This window comes from Vidua chalybeata, chromosome 7, assembly GCF_026979565.1.
Source record: "Vidua chalybeata isolate OUT-0048 chromosome 7, bVidCha1 merged haplotype, whole genome shotgun sequence".
NCBI lineage: Eukaryota > Metazoa > Chordata > Aves > Passeriformes > Viduidae > Vidua > Vidua chalybeata.
In genome coordinates, this window is record NC_071536.1 from 39,173,181 (window position 1) to 39,190,599 (window position 17,419).

At 35.6% G+C, this 17,419-nt stretch overlaps 1 protein-coding gene across 3 annotated transcripts in view; it reads right to left on the minus strand.

Annotated features, from left to right (window-relative positions):
- Positions 1-17,419, minus strand: part of BAZ2B (bromodomain adjacent to zinc finger domain 2B) — a 111,050-nt gene that overhangs the window by 69,352 nt on the left and 24,279 nt on the right. For 2 of the 3 annotated variants that reach the window (XM_053947950.1, XM_053947949.1), the window contains exon 1: positions 1,695-1,899. The exons of the other annotated variant lie outside the window; for it this stretch is intronic. The gene's annotated coding sequence lies outside the window, so the exon portion shown is untranslated. Of the gene's footprint in view, positions 1-1,694; positions 1,900-17,419 lie in introns of those variants that run through there. 3 annotated transcript variants of the gene reach the window in all.

The window sequence follows — 17,419 nt, forward strand, 5'->3', positions numbered from 1 at the left end:
CAGTGTTCTCAAGATGAAAAGGGCATAGTTTGAAAGAGAATAGCACTCATTCCTCAGCAATCCTCAGAATACAGCACAGGTATTTTGGGGAAAAAACTGTTCAAATCAATGGCTTCCAAATACCAGGTCTTCACCACCCCACAAGAAGAGAACCCTTTAAAAAAAGTAGTATACGTTGAATCGCTCTTCCTTTCTTCCCCATGGCATTTTTCCTGCCTTGTTTTCCTTAAAATAGACCTGTATCTACATGCTCTAGCCACTCTGTTGTCCACACCCTTTTCTCTATAGTTAACAACTCATGCAAACTAATAGGTCAAGCATGTCCAAAAACCTCTTTCTACCTCAAGCTGGAGGAACACTGTTCCTCACGTACTTATTTTTCTCACAGAGTGAACAAAACAGATTTCTCATATATGATGTCTACTTCACAAGTTTTTTAATAACAGCTGTTTAATTCAATGTCTTTTTTATCTATCTATTGTAAAAAAAACCTCTCTTTCTTTTAACTGAATCATACTTTTTCTTCATGTTTCATTTTTGGTTCCAGTTTCTGCTAACATAGTGGATACGTTCTGTTACTAAACAAAACTGTACATCCTTTTATTTCCACGTAAAATACGATAATAGAAAAAGTGGACTTTTGAAGAGCAACAATTATTTTGGTTAGTAATTCACTACAAGGTTTTTCATAATCTAGTTTACAAAAGGAGAAAATAAGTCTTTGGTACCAAGAACACAATATTATTTTATTATTAAATTAAATCAGAACTGCAAAATTTAATTTAGCACTTTTCTAAACTTCCACAATATAACCAAGAACATGAATTGGTATTATATACTATAGAATGCCAGTAACATTCATTGTGGTATGTATAGCACTAGTGCAAATGCTATGCCATTTATAGTGGCACAACAGAAGACCAACCTTAAGAAGAATAAAATCATTGTAGACCCATGTAACAGGCCGAGTAAGACCAAAAACACTCTGTAACCATTGTTTGACAATATGAAATCTGTTAGACTGATAGCCTCGAGAAAAATAAGACCACACCTGTGTACTGAGTGATAGCTCACACTCACCTGGTCCTCAGCAGCAAGAGCCAAGAAATTACTTAAAGTAAAAATAACACATCAACTCTAATAAAGACAGAAACAGCACTTACACAATCATATTAGAAAGGCTGACAAAAAGGCTGTTTTGTTTTATTTGAAGACTAAGTTTGTTAGACAGGAAACAGTTCTGGAAGTGATAAAAATATTATGAAAATACTAATACTTCAGAATTTGCATGAAACACACATTCCCGTGTCACTGCATTTGTCCAGTTAGTATTCATCAGAATTTTTCATAAAGTTAATACTAGTTGGCTGAAACCTAAATAGACTTCAACAGTTTGGGGTTTTTTAATCCCATGAAAATCAGGTTTTTTGCTCATCACTACTATCAGATAAGCATTACAAGAGCAGTAGTTGTCTTAGAATTAAAAAAAAAATTGCTAATCTATATATTCTTTTTGTATTCTTCAATCTATAAACATTTCATACTATTAACCCAGGGAAGGCTGGGGGGGGGGGCAGGTGCGGGGTGGGGTGTGGGGGAGGGGGTGGGGGGAAAGGATGGGGAAGGAAGCACAGAAGAAAAGCACTGAACACTTGGCATTACAGGAGAATAGATAAAGAACACGAACAGCTTACTGTGGAGAGGGGTTTAATCAGGAAGTAGCCATTATCCTGTCGCTACAGAGCAGTGACAGCACTCCAAAACAAGCCGAGGGTTTGGTCTTGGAGGTTTTTGTTGTTTGCTTTCTTTTTCAGTCAAGAAGGAAGAAGGCACACATGTTATCATGTCCGAGTTTGCTGAGCCCAAAGGTCGTCAGATGCCTATTGTCAAAAGCTATCCTGAAAATGAAATCCAAGCAAGCGTTGACAAAGCTGTATTTAAGGAAGCATCTAAAATCTACCACAAGCTCCCTCTGTGTTACACACAAAACATGGCTGTCTTATTCAGAGATTAGCAATTATTGTAATGAGATACTGCCGGAGAGGGTCAAACAGTGCTTCCTGCAGTTTACACATCTTGATTTCCTGGTAAACAAACCGAAAGGCAGGTGGAGCACTTGGATCACCAGTAACACAGCTGCTCATGGACCAAAACCAGCTCAGGTGAAGTATGCAGCTTTATCTGTACTTTAATTACATGAGGGGAAAAGGGAGCAGAAAAACATAAAAATATGAAGGAAATGTTTCCCACAGTGTTATGTAAGCATCAGTGCCTGGCTGCATTGTTCTCTCATTTATGCCAAGCCCAAGGAAATTATCTTTATTTTTATGTAAATGATGCTTATGTACACACACACACTCTCTTTCTCCAGAACAAACTGCTCCCCAAGTTGTTTTGGTATGTAAAAGTGCTATGAAACTATACCCTGAAACAACCCTGGAAAAATCTGAAACTGAGGAAAACAAACGCTAATCACTGCATGCAAACTCAAGCATCAACCTCCTAAAAAAAGCACAATTAAATCTACAAACAATATGCAGAAATCATACAAATTAATTAATTCATACCATTTTAAAAGAAAAAAAAATTCAAATTACTTTTCTTGAAACTGCCAAAAACTTTTCCTCCACAAGAAGAAATAATCGCATATGGACTAAATACATGGCAATGATTCAATGAGAAGAGATTGCAGGTTGCTCCCTACCTATAAGTATTCCAAAAACTAATTTCCGCAAGCTTCAGTTTAAAAGTCATATTTTCAAGGTGGAACTGAAGAGGGTCCTAGGTTACTATGAAAATTAGAAGGAAAAAAAAAAAAAAAAGACAAAGCAACGCTGAACAAATAAACAAGAACACTCCCCAACCTTGACTAACAGAACTAAAAGCTCACTTCTAAGCAACTAGAATAAAGTATTTGGTCCAAAAACAGAATACAGAATTTTTTGCAAGACAGAAATAGAGTTAAATTATTAGACAATCTGTTGATACAAGTGAAACTGTTACAGTGACCTAAAATAACAGCATATGGGTCTGAACCACAACATGTAATCCAAGAAAAATCATTTGTATAGCAGTAGAGAGATGCAAAGGTACTGGAGGCTGGGGGGCAGTGGATCAATCAATGAATTCTTCCTCCCTCAAAAATTCAGGAGCATCAAAGACAATCTAGGGAACACACCAAAGTAACATGTCTGAAAAAACAAATCAAGAAACAAGACACCAAAAAAGTTTCTAATAACAATGTGAGAAATACATTGCAGCCATTTTTCACAATCACGAAAGAAACAAAGGAAACTCATTTAAAAAAATACAGAAAGCATTACTGGAAAGATCATGAAATATGAAGGGGTTCATCTGTATCAGCAAACACTGACGGTGAAAATGCAGCCTCTGCCAATGAAGGAGTGATTCTGTCCTCACAATCTCCCAAACAACCAAAGATACATTAAGAGGGATCACTGCAATCAAAACAACACACCAAGAAGAATTTTGCAGGCTGTGATTGTTACAGACATAACTAGTGCAGCCACAATTTCCTCATCAGACACTTGCATATTAATCCATTGCTTTAAGTTAAACTACACCAAAACTTCAGCATTTCATCCACACAATTTTTTGTTTCCTGTCTCACAAAAAAGTAGTTCTGTCAAACCACATGCAGGGTTTCTGAAGAGAACAGCAGAATTCAAAACCATCAAATGAGAAAAGCCTTTGCAAAAACAAAGAGTATCAGCAGCACTCTTCACAGTAGCCTTAAAATAGTTTTAAAAAGCAATATATGTTGTATTTAATTGGGGTAAATTTGGTACTAGTATCACTGCAAACAAGCTTTCACTGCAAGATTTAGGAGACCATGATCTGAACCCTCAATCTGCTAATATCAGAAAATTTGCATGCTACAATACAGCTACAATGAATTTGATTCTTGTATGATTCCAGGAGAATCACGCAGAATAGTTCCATGTGTTAAAATAGCTCATAAAAGATAGTTTTTTCTAAAATTGTTTCAAACCATATTGCTCATAATGTGAAAAATACTTACTGTGGAACAGCTGTTTAGCACTGACAGAGCAATGAAGGAGAGAGAAACAAAACATGCCACTGGAAGCAGCAAAACAGAAGGTCGATACGTGTTTTCTGAACCCAAGGCTCAATCAGACCTTAGTCCAGTAACAGTCACTGAAACATTAAAAGCATAGATCTGCTTTCCACCACTGTAGCCATCAGAGAAGCTAAATACACTGAACTACAACCCACTGCCTCCATGTTAGTCAGCAAGAGAGTAACAAAGATTCAGCAATTGTTCTCAGACAAGTTTTACGGGCTACCAAAACCCTGGTGGTCAAACACCTCAGCTTCATGAAAAAAATTACATTTATAAAATTGACCTAATATGATATAATAAATCAACTACTCCAGCTGTATCTCAAATACTCATCAGCCCCTGCCCTCATGAAATGGCATGGCCTCAAAATGAGTTACTGTCTTTGTGAAAGATTTCTTTTTTTTTAACAGTATCACCTTCTATATAGCAAATTCTAAGTATAAATATGGGTATTGAATACAACTGTAGCTATGGGTATGATTAGGTAAACTACGTAAATTTAAAAACTGAAATCTTTACAAAACAATACATATGATTACATGAAGTAAAATATTGAAGGGTTCCTCCACTGAGATTTCAAACACTGCCCGTGGGAATTAAATCTACGGTCATAAAAAAATTACAAAATTCTGAAAACTTCACCTACTAGATTTCAGTCTATCTAGAACTACCTTTAATCATTGAGGTAGCTCTATTCCACACATTTTGATTTAGAACATCTCAGTTTACCCTGTGACAAAGAAATATAAAAGCAGTTAAGCCGTGAATGTTACTTACACACACTTGAGAAGAACACGTAATCCCCGAGAACCTGCAGTGAATGCTAACAAAGCCAGAGACCTACATTTTGCATCATAACTTGATCCAACTTCAGAATTGTTACAAAAACCATATGTTACCTCATAGCAGAAATACTGCTCAAAATAGCAAACATTTATGAGTACAGGCCCAATACCTGAATCCAGCATCAGCTGTGAACACAGCCTGCATCAATGGTGTTGGAGAGCATAAACTTCCTGCCGTTTATTAAATCAATATGCTTATTTATAAAAGTTTCAGATGCAGTATTAAGTGTGCCTTTTGCTTCTAGCCATTTTAACTGGAATCCTCTGACACTAACTGCATGGACCAATAAGGAGGGCACAAAAGGGATAATTCATTACTTAAGGAGTAACAGTGACTCTAAATAATCTTTTTATTCAAGAAAAATCTAACAAGTTAATAGACGTGACCTCCAACTAAAGTACAAAAGATTGGCAGGAGGAGGGGAATGTCCACAACGGATAGGCCCAACAACCAACTTTCTTCCCCTCATTCAGCCTGAAACAAATTCTCAACCACCATTTACTCCTCAGAGACCTTCATGCAATAGCGCACCAAACCAAGTCCTACTTGCGTCCCTGTAAATTCAGAGACACTGACAACACTTACAAGCCTCAGTACCATTTTTTCCCTACATATACTACTGTACAGAGCCCACTCTTGAGTTCCACTGTTACACTGAGTACCACTAGTACTCATTGGATTGGTCTAAAGTTTGGTCCCCAAACTGAAAACAAAGATGCATCACAAGAGACAGATTACCTTACTTCAAATAGTTTCTCACCACCAAAAACAACTACATCAACCAATCTCTAAAACCCATCAGCTGAGAGTAAGGAATCTGCATCCTTACATTGGTTATAGCCCTACCAAAGCCAAGGGAAAGAGGTATCCTTTCCCAAGACGGAGAGAGGCAACAATCTTCCCTTCGTTCTACCTCCTACGTATCCCAGTCGCATTTATGGGTCATAGTGCTCATGACTTAGCTTTACTTTAAAGGCCCTTTGGTCCTCATTGAATTGTTTATAAAATGCATGAACACTGCACCTGTCAATTTGATCCTGAAACGGTATCTTGGATTTGAAATGAACACAGTAGCTACCAGTGAACCATCACTCAGAAAGAACCATATTCTACTCTTATTAAATACATCTTTACCAAAACCCTAGTAAATACAGAATTGTTTCAGTGCACATAAGAAGTCACACAAAACACCAGAAAACTAGCTTATTCTTTACATTATTTCAGTGCCCAAAATCATTCTTCATGAAAGCTCATTACCTGAAACTCATTACAGAACTACAAAAAAAATCCCAAACTATCACTTTTTTAGTAGCATTTCAAGCATCTGCCACTAGATTTTAATCCCACAAAATATATATACATCGAATAAATATTCAAAGAGCACAGAAAAATAACTAAATTAAATAATTTCAGTACATTTTAATTTTCCTGTATCAAAGCTTTCTCATATACTCCTTTTCATTCTTAGCATTTTGATTAACAAAATGTCTCATTATTACTGAACGGTTTTAACTTGCAACTTGGAAAAAACAAACTAAAAAAACCCCAAACTAAACCATACCAGGATCTCAAGGAACACACTGTCCTATGTACCAAATCATGCCATTTCATAATAAAGTTGATGTATCTTACCATAATGTTTTGCTAATATTTTTCAGTATAATCTATTAAAATTTAGTCATTTGAGTTTTAGGAGATTTAACACCAAGATGAGGTTTATTTCCATGTTCTGCATACATTACTATCATCCATTTTAAAAAGCATTACAGACACCAATATTAATTTTCTTTACATATATATATGGGGGGAGGGATAAATTCAGTATTAACTGCTATTTGGTCAAACAAGATTTTGGAGAAAATACCACATAGGTAGAGAAATGCACATAGAAGGAGGGTTAAACTGCTATTTTCCATTAAAATAACCATTCATTTACCACATTATTGAAAACTTGAAAATAAATTATTTTGAAACTATAACAATATTTCAGAAGTTTTAAAAGCTTGGAGCAACAATAAACATATTCTTTATCTATCATCAAAGTACACATACACACACAGACACTCTAAGAATACAATATTCATTTTGCTGCAGAAGAACAGACATTGCATAACAATGAGATTTACTAATGAAATCAGCCATCAACCTGGAATACATTTGTATTAAACCAAGACCTCAGTGTCATTTTCTTTTTGCATCATTTGTTCTCTCATTTTTTGACCTTTCAAGTATCCTGTCCTCCTGGTTTCATTGCTTCAAGTACAGCAATACTGCAAAATATTTTAACACTGTATGTACAACACTTTATTTTACAAAATTTCTTTCTCTGCTTACTACTAAATGTAGATTCTAATTACATAGCTTCTATCAGCATTGTGAATGTAGCCTTGAAAGAAAAACAACGGGTACTACAGAAACAAAGGAGTTTTATTTCCTCTGTAAAACTGCAGGAACATCTAATAAAAAGTGGCTGTCACTTGGAATAAACTATACTTTCATAGTTCAAGTTGCAAGCCCCTTAATACAAGAATTTAACAGAACACCACATTTTAGAAAAATACCCTCTCTATTTATCTAATGATTAAACAGAACAGAATTTAGCATCATTACATGAATACAGGTGTATTTTCTTTGCCTGAACATGCAAGACCATAATGAAAAAAAGTAAAACAATCCAGCAAGCTCAGTGACAGTATTTTAAAGTATGCAGTATATATAACAGGTACATAAAACACTTTACTGAAAAAGAGATGAATACAGAATGGAATTATTCATTTGACTACTTAGAGGTGACCATAAAAATTAAAAATTGCAAAGGTATTTTAAAAGACATTTTTCTCTTATTATACTAATATCATATTTTGGTTTTGCAGGTTATATGCTGTCTTATACTTCATAGATAAAAAGCAACCTGTTTGCACCCCTAGCTCCAAAAGTATTAAACCTATGTTTTGAAGTAATTCCAAAACTATTGAAACTAGAATACAGCACACTAATTTTTCTCTACTGTTCTCATTTTACAGATTTTTTTTTCCAATTGAATTAACACAAATAACACATTTTGACTATAAGGTACTATCAAGTTAGCATTATTGTTGATAAGCTCCAAAATCACACCAAAACCTAATACAAAACAATAGCGAATAAATGTTTGCAGATTTGTTTGGTAGGGTTGGCTTTTTTTTGCAGAAGTGGGTGAGGGGGGGGGGGGGGGGGGGGTCACATGACATGGTGCTTGCTTGGGTGGGCATGGGTGTTTTTCTCCTTTTTTTTTTAATTAACACTACAAAACTCTAATTCCATGAAAAGGGCAAATAATTACTTACTCTAGTATACAAAAATTGCTCACAACTCTCATGGAATAAATGGAAGCAACCTGTAATTTATTTTATCTGGGAGATGTAAGGAAGTCATTCAGTCATTCTATGGTTACAACAGCCATCGCAACATCAAAAAACCCAAAAAGCATAAAAGACCACTGAAAAAATAGAGAAGAAAAATAATTACATGTCAGAATATGGACTTAAGCATCCCTGGAGTCAGTTGTATCAAATGGTCTCGAAACAGCCCAGGAATACCATCAAGATACTGGACATTATGAACTAGGTAAGTAACTGAAAGCACAAAAATTTCCATAAACTGTCTTCACATGTGCTCCACTGCTAAGTTAACAAGCATCTTTGTCATTAAGAGCCTTTGAAAGCTAAAGGCATAAAACATGTGCCCTTATTTTTATTCCATTTTTCTCAGTTTTAAAGATATGTGGCTACAGGATACAAACATCCAGGCATATACCATATGAAGAGGTCTTACTCTCATTCATGGATTACCACGTCCTAATAAAAAGATGGATGAAGACTATCACACACTATCAAAAATGCTTCTTTAAATTATGAAGCATTTGTCCTTCTTCAATAAAGCCATCCACATTACATCTCAAAATGACTGAAGCTGAAGAGATAGAAGAGGCATGATTCATTTAAATGCAAAGACTATAAGACCTCCAGGCTCTGAAATAAAGAAGCTCTAATGCCACAACCTTGACCCTTGAAAGTGATAGGTCATTTTCTTCTGCGATTGCTCTCTGAAACTCTAACAATTGCCAAGTAGGCTAAAGAGTATGGCTGGCAGATGATAGCTGTGAAAAGCTTGCACTTTTAACAATGACTTACTGCCCTGTAGTATAGATGAACAGTCCAATTGAGCATCTTCTACAAGATCTTACAGGCTCTTGAAGCTACATATTACAGCAATTGACATCACAGGTTTTATTAGTGATCAATCTAGTGGATATGGAACCTAAGAATATAGAAAACTGTTAAATGATACAGTCTTAATTCAAATGAGAACAACAAGATATGCAAATTCGCTGTACAAATGAAATATGTGATTCTGGTACATCACTGTTGACACTAGGCAATCATGCATATACCTTAAGCACACAACATAAAACTTCACAACTCACACAACCTGGCATAAATTTCATAGGCATGAGAATACAGAAACCAGTTATTCTACTAATGAAAGTGAACCCTTATTTTAAAAGTATAGACAAGAATATAGATGAAACTGTATCAACACCACAGAGAATAAGATAATGCCAGGTGCTAAAACATATTTGAATTTTTATCAATAAGAAAAAGCATGAATCCAGAAATTTATTTATTTGTATTTATTCTCTCTGAACTCTGAAGAGGTAGTTACTTCAGTATATAGTCTAAAATTCTGTATTTTGCTGCAATAAATCACAGATATAGATGCTCAGAGTACAAACATATTCCAAAATTTAACACTGTCCATTAGTGTTTCAAATATTCCAGAAAATATTCATAAACATATACACGTTGACATACAGAATATGCACATATACATATCCAGTTTGCATATACAGGTTTTGTGTTGTGCTGTACATGTAGTCATGTAGTCATACATATATGTATGCACACACGCACACTAACACCTTCGCTTTCAGTATTACACAGTGCTTAGTTAAACGCTATTACTGGCACTTCAATGCAGAAATTGTAAGCATCCTTCATGCTTACTTTTAAATACCTAGCAATAAAGCAGGCTTATTCTTTTTTCACAATGAAATTGTACTGAATTGTACTGAATTATAATGACTTCTATTTATCTACTTTTAGGGAGTAAAGCTAGAGGACAATTTATTAGAGCACAGGAGGAAGTCCTGAACACTGGAAGGTCACAGGCTATGTGCTGAGCTGCTAAGCAAAAGTGTCTATGATGTTGCAGAGCTGCCATTTTTCTTCCTTGACAAAGCCTCCATCTGCCACAGAGCCATTACAGCCTCAAAGTCAGAATATCAATGATTTCCAACCATTCTGCAAGTCTGCTTTCACCTTGACATCACCTCTATAAAATACCTAAAGCAGATAATACATATAACCCTCAACTATCTCTAAGCTCTTGCTTTATTCAACTGATATATATTTAAGCTGTACTCTAATACACCATTTCTTTACTACCTCTGAATTGTGCATGAATATGAAAACTCCAAATTGTACATACTTTTCATTCTTATGTTTGCCTTAAAGAAATTACCTTTGAAAAACCTAAAAACAAAACTTTTGACAATTGAACAAAACATGTAAAAATTAGTTAGAAAACATCTGTATTTACATAATGTACATGCACACCATCACAATTTACTTTATTCTTTCCCATATAAACAAAACATGCCTGGTAAGATACTTACTGCACAGAATAAATTATCACAGCCCCACTGAAACCAGCAAAACTACTTTCAGCTCTTGATGTATACACAAACTGATTTTTTTAAAAAATCCAGGTTAGAGATAGGTCAGAAGAGGAAAGAGAATCTTGACTTACTGGAAGAATACCTGATGAATTAGGTCCTCACACAAAACAATTATACCCGGATCAATGAAATCAATCAGAAACTCATATACATAAGCATTAACATTTATATACATATATAACATTTATATATGTGTACATGCACACATATGCTCTCTGTCAAGAATATACACTCCATCAGGCTGGTTACAACATGATTTTAATGAAGGCATTCATAGATAGCAACTTCTGGAGTCTCAAAATGTAGATGAATGTTGGTACTCCAGACTAATTTTAGAACAGGCAAAGTTGCAGCTTGATTTCACAGTGAAACTGGGCCACAGAAGAAACAATTTTGTATTACAAATATGTATGTAATCACATATGATAGCCAGAACTACAACTACTGCCAACAAACGCTCAAGACGCTGAGTATACAGAAGCAAAATATTTGAGCACTAGATGAAGCTTGCAAACATCTTTATGAAAAAATTACTTCATAACACCTGTAAAGTACATATTTTACAATCTCAACTTTTGAATAATCAAATGTAAAATTATCAGTGGTAGTCGGGGTAAATAGAAAAAAAGCCCCACATACAATATGCCTCCCTCCTTGAACTCACAGCCCTTAAAAAGACCAGATTTTTTGGAGCTTTCCTTGTATGAATTAGTCAAGTCCTATTAAAACAAGCTTTCTAGTTGAAACAGGGACACAATGCTCAAGATGAGTCACCTGCTGGAAAATTCCTGAAGACTTAGATTGAAAGTATATGGTGGCAACAATTTACACATGGAAAAATATCTATTCAATAGTCAACCAGAAATGTCTTCTGAACCTGAACATCTAAATTTCAGAGCTACTGTATAAGACTCTGAAATTTAGTAAGAAAAAATATTTCTCATTTCCCATAAGTGGGCAAAGCTTTATTTTTGAATGCTAAGAACATTTCCTGCTGTAAGAAAGCCAAAGCAAACAAAGTGAAAACTCTAATCTAATCATGTGTACTTGGAAAGATTTCTGAACTTTTAAACTTTTGAAGGAAATGTAAACAACAAAAACAATTTCTTGTGCAAACGGAATGTTGCTATTGCAAAGATAAATCAGCTGGTCTAAACAACACAGTGATACTACCAAAAACTGAATTTACATCTGAGCTCCTCCAGTTGTTATCTGTACAGTAAAGTTTAACTTATTCCTCCTACCAGTGGATTTACAATACTAATTTAGAATCTGCCCCTCAGCAGATAACCATTATTAAAACTGGCTTGTGCAGAAGCATTAACAAAGTTGAGAGTAAGTCTTACAGAAATTGTCAGTAAAGGGGTTTTGTGCTTTGTTTTGTTTTTTTTAACTGCCTTCCTATTATAACTTACAACACATCAAATGCAGACTATTAGTTTAAAAGAAAACTATAATGAAAAGTAGGTGTTCCACAGAGAAATATGCAGTTAAGTCTTTCCTTTGATTGAAACTTTTCAATCCTTTTGTAATTTTAGTTGTTTGAGCTAGCGTGTTAATTTGCTTTACTCAATAAAGGCATCTACATCCAAGCAAGAATATACAAGTACATACACACTAACCATATTTGCAGAAAACATACAGCAATAAACTACTTTCAATTTTTTAATAAGATGATTTTCTAAAAATAACTACATAGAAACAAGTAGGAAAAAAGGCACAATTGCCCTGTGTTTCATTTACACTCAATACAATTACCGCAAGCATATAAAACTGTTACAATCATATTATCTTTAGTTTCTTAGTCAATGTTAATTGTTAGTATACTAAAGTGAAGGTGTAATTAAATCTCCAGGTGTTACACGTGTATGAAGAAAACAAATTCTCATGTTCTGTGGGGGATGGCCTGTTTTGGAAGCTTTAAATTTTTTCTGAGCTTGCTAAGTGTATATCCACCTACACTGTTAAAAAAACCCCAAAGTGCTACTTTTCAAACATTATTACCACAAACCACGAACAGCCTCCTTTTATAGTCTCAGAATGATTCTGTTTAGAAGGGACCATAAAGCTCATCTTATCCCACCCCCTGCCATGGGCAGGGACACCTCCCACTGTCCCAGGCTGCTCCAGCCCCAGTGTCCAACCTGGCCTTGGACACCTCCAGGGATCCAGGGGCAGCCACAGCTGCTCTGGGCACCCTGTAGCAGGGCCTCCCCACTCTCACAGGAATTCCCAATTCCCAATATCCCATCCATCCCTGCCCTCTGGCAGTGGAAGCCATTCCCTGTGTCCTGTCCCTCCATCCTTTGTCCCCAGTCCCTCTCCAGCTCTCCTGGAGCCCCTTCAGGCACTAGAAGGAGCTCTGAGCTCTCCCTGGATCCTTGTCTTCTCCAGGTGAACACACCCAGCTCTCCCAGCCTGGCTCCAGAGAGAAGGGCTCCAGCCCTTAAGATCACTGTTATGGCCTCCTCTAGACCTACTTTAGCAGCTCCACACCCTCCCTGTCCTGTAGACATCAGAATTGTTTTGGGAGGAATATAAAAACAGAAATACCTTTTCCATAACCAAATGCACATTTCCAGGAATTCTCTGCATCTTTTGAGTAGTTACATGATGTAAAAAGGTAAATATAGCTATGTATGTAGATGCTTAAGTTAACTTTTGAGGAGAAGGGGAACAGCTATGGAGAAGGAGCAACCGATACAGTCCAACTGCCATAAAACCATAGAATCACTTTTATTAACCCAAAATCACCAATTTTTTTTCTTTTTTTTTTTTTTTTCCTCCCTACTTCTCTGTAAAGTATGTTCCAACTTGTTATCAACAGCTTCTCATTAGCTGCCCAGACTTATCAAATTTCACTTTTGGTTCAATAATCCCAGTTTTTGTTAATTTTCTTTTATTCTGAGACATAGAAGCTGCAAGTGATGAAGCAGATGGTTTTATAAAAATAAAATAAAAACTGTTTGCCTAACTTGCTTGTCTCTGCAAGTCTTCTGTTCTTTTATTTAGCTGCAAACAGGCTATTATTTATCTACATTTAAATTTCAAGTAAGGGTTTTTCTTGGCAATTTGCTTTCATATTTTAAACTGAAATACATGAAATCTTTCATGGGTCTGACTCACACTCATTTTTTGTTGATGTTTGCTTTCACATTCCTAGCCACCAATTCCAAGTAGGCCACTGAATACTTTGTTACTGTGAAAAGAAATTGGGTGGTTTTCAAAACCTGTTAAATCCCTACTTAAAGTCTCTGTAGGACACTTGATTTCTCAATGTTCTAACATGTTGCTCTTTTTTGCTTTTCTTTCCCCCTCCGCCCTCCCCTCCAAAAACAAAAGGAAAAAATATCCATAAATGTAGATCTCACCTAGAAAGAGGCTTCTGCTCATCACAGTACTCATCCCAACACCACTATCCCTGTAATGGCAACATCTCTCAAAAACATGACAGTTACCTTGTCATGACAATTTTTGTCAAAGAGGCCTCTCTTCTTAGTATCCTAACTTTCCTCCAGAAAATTTTGTTCAGCCTTCTGCTGAGCTGATCTTGTACTTTGAACTCTTTTTTTTTTTTTTTTATTATAGCCATTAATAACTTGTTTACTTACAACCATATAGAGAAAATTTTGGAAGTATTATCTGCATAACTTTCAAGTACTGTGTCAACATTCTAAATTAGCTGTTTCCACAAATAAATTGGGACTGTTAGAATTCACCACAGCCGCCTTTTGTAACAAATAAAAAGAGCCATGTTTAGGACTTAAAAGAATTTTGTATTTGGGGAGTAGAAATTAGTATCCACAAGAACTTCCTATCTAACATGAAAAATAAAAAAATCATATCAAACAAACAGACCACCAACACCAACTGACAACACAGAAGGAATTATTACTTGCCATTTTTCCCAATCTTTTCAAGCTCTCACTTCATCAACCTATTTGTTACAACCCAAGGCACAATGAAGTGCCATTTCTTTGTTTGGATGCAAGGGTTATTAATGCTTCAGAGCAAAGAGAGTATGTTCTGTAAGCTAAAGAAGTGACTGTACTCACAAAAATGTTAGAGATGATTAAGAATATATTTTTTATTATTATTCAGAGATTGGATATTTTTTCATCTCTCAGAAAATAATTAAGCATGATTGGACAAACAAAGAAAGAAAATAAACTGGCACACTGACTTAGTACTAACAGTCAGCATCAAAATTAAGTTCGCTGAAAGAAAGAGATCTACACCTGGCTATTGTTTCTTTTATTTTTTAATGCCTACAAGAAAACTCATCAAAAAGCATAAATCTTCCTATAAATTCCTCCTGTTCTCCAGCTGCATACTTAAAGGGAAGAAAGTCACGCACGTCAACTTGACCATTTTAGAAGCATTTTTCTCATTTTTCTGAGTAAGGCACTCTTTTCTTCAGCATTCATCTGATGGCTCCACAGAGTAATAACAGTGGTCAGATGCCGCCAGCAGCAGTTCTCATTACATGCTTGGAGGTCCAGGAAAAAATGCCCCTTGTTGGGGCATTGTTGCCCCTATGAGTAGGACTCACAGATAATAACTCCCAAAACATTAAGGAGGAAGGAGCCCTTGTAACACTTGAGTGTTCAGAAGTCAGGACAAACTTTTAACTCAACCAATGCACCTCTGTTCTTCGTAGAATTCTATCTCCTTCCCAATGTAAAGGACTTTGTTTAAAACAAGATTTCACAAGTCAGAAAGTTAGCAGGTTTAGCTTTTCAAAGCCAAACATACAGGTAATGTTTAATATCAATTATATATTTCACCCCCTTTTCCTCTGCAAAACTGGAAGCTTCTTCTATAAAATCTCTACATCCTTCCACTCACTGGAGCTGGGAAAGTAGCACTCTCAGTACATCCCAGCAAAAAAACTTTACCTCATTAACAAAAAAACAACAGGGTTAAGCTTTTATTAAATGAAGGCTTTTTCACTAAAACCAGCTCAGGTTACAGAAGCTGGCAGTACACTACCGCATTACAGGAAGTTTCACAACAGCTGATTCTGCACTAAATATTAAATACTAGATAAAGCCTTCCTATTTCTCTCTGTTATTGCAAATTATTTAAGGACTTTCCTAGTTCTGCTTTTTGATTTTTTTTAATGGTTCAGAATGCTGCTCATCATTTTGAAATAGCAGGCTTTCATACCTCCCCCACCCTTACCTGTTCACCTATCACTGCCTGCTAAGCAAAATGTTCACTAGAAAACTACTCTTTTGAACTTTATTTCCTGTTTAGTAGATCTGCTCTCTTCATATTAACCAATTCCTTCTCTGAATTTAGCAGCTGCTAATGGTGCCCTTGCTATTCCCACAAACACTGTATTAAGACACACGTAGGGGCTGCCACAGCTTCTTCCACACTGAACAGAAAGCACTTCTGAAACCTGAGCCTTTTAAATTTAATCTTACAAGTTATTTTAACCAGCATGCAAAAATTCTTGGTTTAGGCTTTTCTTCCCTACTGTCAGTGCAAATTTCATCTCTACTGACTGCAAAGTTACATCTGGAATGAGGGCCAGAAGGTCGCTATTGAGACATAAGACTCCACTGTATCGCCCAGTCTAGTAAAATAAGAAAACTCATGTTCATCATCTAGCAAAATATCACATATTCTCTGATCGTGAAAAATGCCTTTCAAAGGTGCCAAAACTAATTTTGGAATTAATCTTGCAGCACAAACTCTCAATTAGTTTTAAATACTCTGTAAACTGTACAACAGACATCAAAACTACTAAAGGTATACACTAAAATTACATGCTATCAAATTTGTATTCCAAGCTTACATACAAAGTAATCCAGAAAGAATGATAACAGTATTATGTTAAAGACCTTCTCAACGGCTAAACTTGAAGTCACAAAACTAATTGCACCCACCGAATAAGTTTTACTTAGACTAATCCGTAAGTTTTAGCTGAGGCTGTACTTAATGTCTGGCTGAAATCACGACCTGGATGAAGAATTTAGCACTAAGCCATTCCATAAATAATATTGTCCTTTTCCGTGTATGAGTCATGCTTCTCGGAGAACTATCAGAATGCTTACTGCTACAGCTTACTTACTATGACCAACGTGGTCAGTTCTGTGACATTGCTGTTCAGCCACCTGAAAACAGAACACAACTGATAATCAACTGAGTCATCAAGTAACTTTTGCAAAGACAAAGACACATCAAACAGAACACTAAAATTTATTTTTTAAAAGTACGTGAGACATTTCCAGCGCACTGAAAGCACTGTTTCCCACTGCCAGATATGAAGCCATTACAAGACGAACAGTTCAAGACAAATGTTATATAGTAACACTTGATTTGTTTGCAACCATCTGTTTAAATACACATAACCATTTTACTATAACTAAATTGTGAATGATACAGTACAACACGTACCCCTTTGATAAATACAGTAAGCCAAAGGAATCTGTCAAGATGCAAAGTAATTCCCAAAAAATAACGGAAAATGTTATTTTTTTTATAATGGAACCAGAGTTTCATTCCATTAGTGATGCTCTCTAGCATGCATATTTCAAATTCTCCTCATGTTATGAGAATTCAGAAGCATTCTCAGTACATGTCAGTACACAATCCACACATATTGCACAGAAAATTTAAAACTCAAAATAATTTTCAGCACTTGTTTGGATTGTTTACTTCCCAGATTTTTTTTTCCC